This window comes from Miniopterus natalensis, chromosome 2, assembly GCF_054644295.1.
Source record: "Miniopterus natalensis isolate mMinNat1 chromosome 2, mMinNat1.hap1, whole genome shotgun sequence".
Lineage (NCBI taxonomy): Eukaryota > Metazoa > Chordata > Mammalia > Chiroptera > Miniopteridae > Miniopterus > Miniopterus natalensis.
Genome location: NC_142082.1, coordinates 97,949,603 through 97,955,602, shown reverse-complemented (window position 1 = coordinate 97,955,602; position 6,000 = coordinate 97,949,603). Strand labels below are relative to the sequence as shown.

Below are 6,000 nucleotides of genomic sequence, written 5' to 3'. Positions count from 1 at the left end.
TTGTGACATACTGCAACTATGCGCTTATGTGGTTTTCCCCAAAGCAATCTCACTCTCAGTATATTTCAGTAAGCTCTTTGAGATACAAGTAACATACCATAAAGTTCACTCAAAGTGCAATTCAGTGGCTTTTAGCATATTCAGTCATGCATCCACTGCCACCATCAAATTGCAGAACATTCTCCTCACCTCAAAAAGAAACCCCTACCCATTAGCAGCCACTCCTTATTTCCCCCACTCCCTAGCAACCACTAACCTACTTCCTGTTTTTCTGGATTTTAATTAATCTCATTACACTTACACAGAGCATCGAGTATTAGAATCATCTCTCCCATGACAATAAAATCTGAGGCAGCTTTGATTTCTTACAGAAGCATGGAATCCACCTCCTGCCTTGCAACCCTGGACAAGTGTTGAACTGAATTTACTTTCCTCATAAAATGGCAAGTGTACACGGTGTGGGAGGGCACCTTCAGGTTAGAACACCAACCTAAAGAACAAAATAAAGAACAAACAGAAACAGGCTCTTAGATATAGAGAACAGACTAATGGTTGTCAGGTGGGAGGTTGGAGGTCTGAGTGAAAAAGGTGAAGGGATTAAGAAGTACAAATTGGTAGTCACAAAATAGTCATGGGATATAAAGTACAGCATAGAAAATATTGCCAATAATTGTAATAACTATATGTGGTTACTGGACTTATGGGGTACTAGACTCATGGGGGAAATCACTTCATAAATTGTCTAACCACTATGCTGTACACCCGAAACTAATATAATTTTGAATGTCAACTGTGATTGACAAATAACGTTTTTTAAAAAAGATCTACAAAAACAAACAAACGAAACCCCCCTCCCCCCAAACTAACAAACAAAAGAAAAAAACCAACCAACAAAAACAAAACACCCTGTGGCTACAATTCCAACACCCCACCCTCAGCAACTTTCCCTGGGCTCCCTTAATAAATGTGTCTACATAATTCAGATCCCACAGCAAACTGCTGTAGCTGTCCTCCCCTGGAGAAGCTGTGTTCCCTTTCGTTTCTTTCGGTCTCTTTTCCTTTCCGATTGGCCGAGGAGAGGGACCCAGCAGAGCCTGGGAGCCAAGGCTCAGCGCCGCGCCCACAGGAAGCCTCGCCCAAGCCTGGACCCTCCTAGGCTGCGCGCTTACCGGAGCGGGAGGGCGCGGCGCGGGGCGGGGCCAGAGGCGCCGACAGCCAATCCCGGCGCGCAGGGGGCGGGGCTCCACTTGACAGTGGCCGTCGCCTGGCAGCGGAGCCCGGGCTCAGCGAGCCGAGCGCAGCGTCCCGGGTGCGAGCGGCTCGGGCAGCGGCGGCGGCGCCCGGTCCGCGTCTGCACCGGTTCTCCGTGCGGCCAGGCAGCCACCGGCGGCGGCGTCCCGGCGATGCTGCCGGCCTCCTCGGGCGCCGGAGCCCTGGCCTCTTCCTAAGGTAGTGGTCCCGCTCGCCCCCGGCCCGGGGCACCGCGGCGCGCGGGACGAGGCTCGCTGCGGCGCGGGGCCCTCGGGCCGGGGTGGGCCGGCTGCCGGGCGGGGGGCTGGGCGGGGCTAGCGGCGGGCGGCCGTCCTGGTGAGGAAGAGGGAGGGAGCCGAGGGGGAGGTGCTGTCTCCCGGCAGCAGCTGGCGGCATCCCCATCCTCCATCCTCCTGCCTCCATGTGGTTTGAAAGAGGTTTTGTTCCGGGAGAAAGTTTGATGCTGAGACTCGAGGAGCCAGACTGGCGCCCCCAAGGCCCGCGCCTTTAAGAGAGGCAGCTCCCTGCCTGCCTGGCGCCGGTGCCCTGAACGTGGGCATGCAGGAGCCCAGGCCACCTTCTGACCTGAGCAGCGTTCCTGACACCGGCCGTCCCTGCAGGAAATTCGTCTGTGGGAACTCCCTTGGGGACCCCTATGGCTTTTGCTTGAAAGCAGTGCGGCAGGTAGTCCGCGTCCCCACGTTCTCTCCCCCTAGAGTGGGCTCTACCAAGGTCTGTACTTTCAGAGCTTCAAAAATTTGTCTGTCACCAGTGTACCCAAGGTGCCAGTGGTTACTTCTGTCACGTCTTGAATATTTTCTTTTTGCCACGGGCTTGCAATAGGCTTTCCCTGAGCGCTGGCTGCTGTGGAGCACAGGAAAGGGAGGGGAGGTTGTGGCCCAGGTCTCAGGTGGAAACAAAGACTACAGAGCATGTGTATCCACTTGAAGACAGGAAAAAGTTCCAGGCTTCAAAACAAGATGGGTTATTAGATGGGGATTATTTGCTTCACAAAACTTTCTCTAATGCAGGGAGATAATTAGAGCCAGAATGAGTTTTACACAAGATTGTGGGAACACTAAGTAGCTAAGGGTAGAGGAAGTAAAGCGGTATTGCATGGGCTTGAAATTAGCAGGTCTCAACAAATATATGTTGACTATTGCCTAATTCTAATTAATCTGATACCATTGTGATCACATGTGGATTTTCAGTTACTTTATTTCTTACCAAGACATAGTCATACCATGAGACAATTTCAGAATACCAGCTTTTGTAGCCTGGAGACACCCTTTGCCAAGGACATCAACATGCTTTGGGGTCCATATCCCCACACCAGGTAACATCATATCCATAAGGACATTTACATTATAAAGAGAAGGAAATTTCCTTAATGGTGACAGAACAGAGTTCATATATTGAACACATTCTATGTGCCAGATATATTACCAGTTGTTTTACATACATTATTACTTTAATTCTTACAATTTCTGATGAGGTGTTATTACTTTCTCTGTTTTAGAATTTAAAGAGTTTATGTCCAAGATTATATGGCAAGTGACAGGGGTGGGATTTGAACCTAGATCTGACTACCTACCCATGCTCTACTGTATGCAGAATCCCTGCCCTTCTTAAGAGAGACCTGTATGTGTTATAGTAGGAAATCCAACTATGGCAACATAGATTGTGTCTACTGGCCTCCTTGACCAGACCACTTTATAGAATAGCTGCTCTTTCTGGGAGACCATCACTGTATGCCTGTGCCCAGCAGGTGTTTTCTTCACCAAGGAGTGACATCAGGGACTCCCAGACTCTCCTCTACCCTCAGTCTTGAGCATGTAAATCAGATGGGCATCTCCAGACACAAACTACTTGCCCTTTCAGATAAGCTGATTCAGAAGACAGGTAACTGAGTTTTTCCCTCACCAGCAAACACAGAGCAGTCTCTACCTTCACAGTCATCAAGTCTGTTTTAGGTCTGCACATATATGTACACCTCACCAGTAAGCAGCAACACATCCCCTTCAGTGTTCACATTGTCTCACTCATCCTCTAGACAGAGGCCAGCCTACATAAAAGGAAAGGCCAAAATGAAGTCACTGCAGAAGGAAGTAGTACTCTAGGGGTTCCCTGGATTGTCCTCTGCTGACCAGAAAGGAAAATAACATATGGCCCTGGGAGCAGGAACCAGCCTTCACATGCCATGTATATGCTGTAGCCTGTTGTCAACACTGTTGAAGATATGTGCTTACTATATACAAACCCTTTTACATGCTGTCTTGCGATGTATGTGGCCACACACCTATTTCTGATTTGATTACTCACTTTTATACTTAAGTAGTTGTCACTTGGCTGAACAGTATAAAAAACTGATTTCACAGGTGTGACACAGTAAATTTTGAAGCTGCACTTAAAAACAATTGTCTGCTACTATAATCTACAGCTATTGTTTTATTATTTCCCTTCCCTAGTGTGTGTGTGTGTATGTATGTATGTATTCTCACCCATGGTATAGTTTCAGCTCTCTCTGGTTCTGAAATGATTGGCAGTAATAAGCCTAAAAGGAATAAGTGCATTTTTGAGCTGTGACCATATGCTGCTTGGAAACAGATCCCTGTGGTTGGCATTTTACTCATGTTATTCTAGTGCTAAGAATCTCAAAGTCCCATATGCGTGCTTTGGGATTTCAAGTGGACTCTCCTGTCTAATTATTTCACTCGATCCCCTGCAGCAGTGTTTGGGTTTTAGTTTAGAAGACAGCCCCACTATCTCTCCCCCAACATCTCTAAACTCCCTCAAACTGGAGCAGCACTAATTAAAGCTGGGAAAGTAGAGTGTGCGGTGTGCTTATTGTCACTCTCTTATACCAGGATGGAAAGTGTACTAGAAACATGATTGGGATAGAGTGAAGGAGACGTCTTTAAAATGACTAGTGATTTACAAAACTCTACCAAATTATTGATATCGCACAGTTTGCCTAAAGTTGGGTTCATGCAAATACCTCGTTAACTTAAAACTGTCCAATATCAACAAACTTCCACTCTGTATTCTCTTCTATTTGTAAAACCTCTAACTAGCAAACCATCTTTATTTCCATGTGTCATCAAATCTTAAATGCCATCAGTTGTAAGACATAGCATTATTTTTATTTTATACAAAAAGAAAGAAAATACTCCCAATTATGTTATGACATGGCACTTTAACAGTGGTCTTCCATGACACTGCATGTTTAGTCACACTAGTCTCAGTGCTTTCAAGTTTCCTTCATCTCTGTATGGGTTTTGGTACTTTCTCCTGCTGGTACCTTCACTGGTATTGCTTAGGGAGCCATAGATGATCAGTTTGCATATATCTTAATAACACACTATAATACAGGTTTATCTTCTGTGTCTTCCCTCAGTTTGGTAAAGCGTTTGGATTTTGCTTTGCAAGATAATATGGAAATGTCAGATGAAGCCAAATGTTTCCTTTAGTACTTACTGTAACAGTTATGCCCCATTGCTCTGTTTCTGTGCCTTGGTGCACACACAGTAGCATCTTTCTGTGCCAAATCATGGTGTAATCATTTTGAAAACCATTTAAATGGCAGTTATGCAGACATGTGCAGTGACAACGATGCCTATACCTTAGTAGAAATGATAACAGAATAGCTGTGACCAAGTTTATGCATATGCAGGGAAATGACAGTTGTGCCTTGGCTACTACCACGTTGTCAGCAATTTTAAGAAACCATTAGTATTAAAACACATCCTGCCCGGCCGGGCGTGGCTCAGCGGTTGAGCATCGACCTAGGATCCAGGCGATCGGGGTTCGATTCCCGGTCAGGGCACATGCCTGGGTTGTGGACTCAATCAGTGACTGTCATCATTGATGTTTCTGTCTCTCTCTCCCTCTCCTTTCCTCTCTCTGAAATCAATAAAGATATATTTAAAACACATCCTGACTTCAGAGATGTTAAAATGTGAAAAATAACATCATCAATGAAATATGCTAATCTGTACCCACTTCTTTCATGAACCCTAACCTGCCTACCTCCTTGCATGTACTCATCTCTCCATTCATTCCTATAGTCATTTATTTTGTTTGACTCTAAGCTCCAGGAAGGCAAGGGCTTTTTCTGTCTGGTTCTCTACTGTATGCCACCACTTAGGATAGTCCATGACCCATAGCCAGTCTGCCCAGGTTGCTTCCATATCTTGGCTATATTGTAAATAATGATGAATTAATCAATTTGCACTTAAAGTAATTGTTGATAGATAGGTATTTATTGCCATTTTATTATTCATGTTTTTTCTTTTTCTTCTTCTTGAAGACCCTTTAACATTTCATGCAATACTGGTTTGGTGGTGATGAACTCCTTTAGCTTCTTGTCGGGGAAGCTCTTTATCTCTCCAATTCTAAATGATAGCTTTTCTGGGTAGAGTAATCTTGGTTGTAGATAGGTCCTTGCTTTTCATCACTTTGAATATTTCGTGCCAGTCCCTTCTGACCTGCAGAGTTTCTGTTGAGAAATCATCTGACAGTCTTATGGGATCTCCCTTGTAGGTAACTAACTGTCTTTCTCTTGCTACTTTTAAGATTCTCTCTTTCTCTTTAACCTTTTGCATATTAATTATGATGTAACTTGGTGTGGGCCTCTTTGGGTGCATCTTGTTTTGGACTCTGTGCTTGCTGGACTTGTGTGTCTTTTTCTTTCAGCAGTTTAGGGAAGTTTTCAGTTATTATTTCCTCAAATAGGTTCTTGATCCCCTG

The 6,000-nt window shown here is 45.2% G+C and overlaps 1 protein-coding gene across 1 annotated transcript in view; it reads left to right on the top strand.

The window, feature by feature from the left end:
• Positions 1–1,348: 1,348 nt before the first annotated feature.
• FRY (FRY microtubule binding protein) overlaps positions 1,349–6,000 on the top strand; it is a 505,671-nt gene continuing 501,019 nt past the window's right edge. Inside the window, exon 1 of the mRNA XM_087814426.1 lies at positions 1,349–1,449. The gene's annotated coding sequence lies outside the window, so the exon portion shown is untranslated. The remainder of the gene's footprint in view (positions 1,450–6,000) is intronic.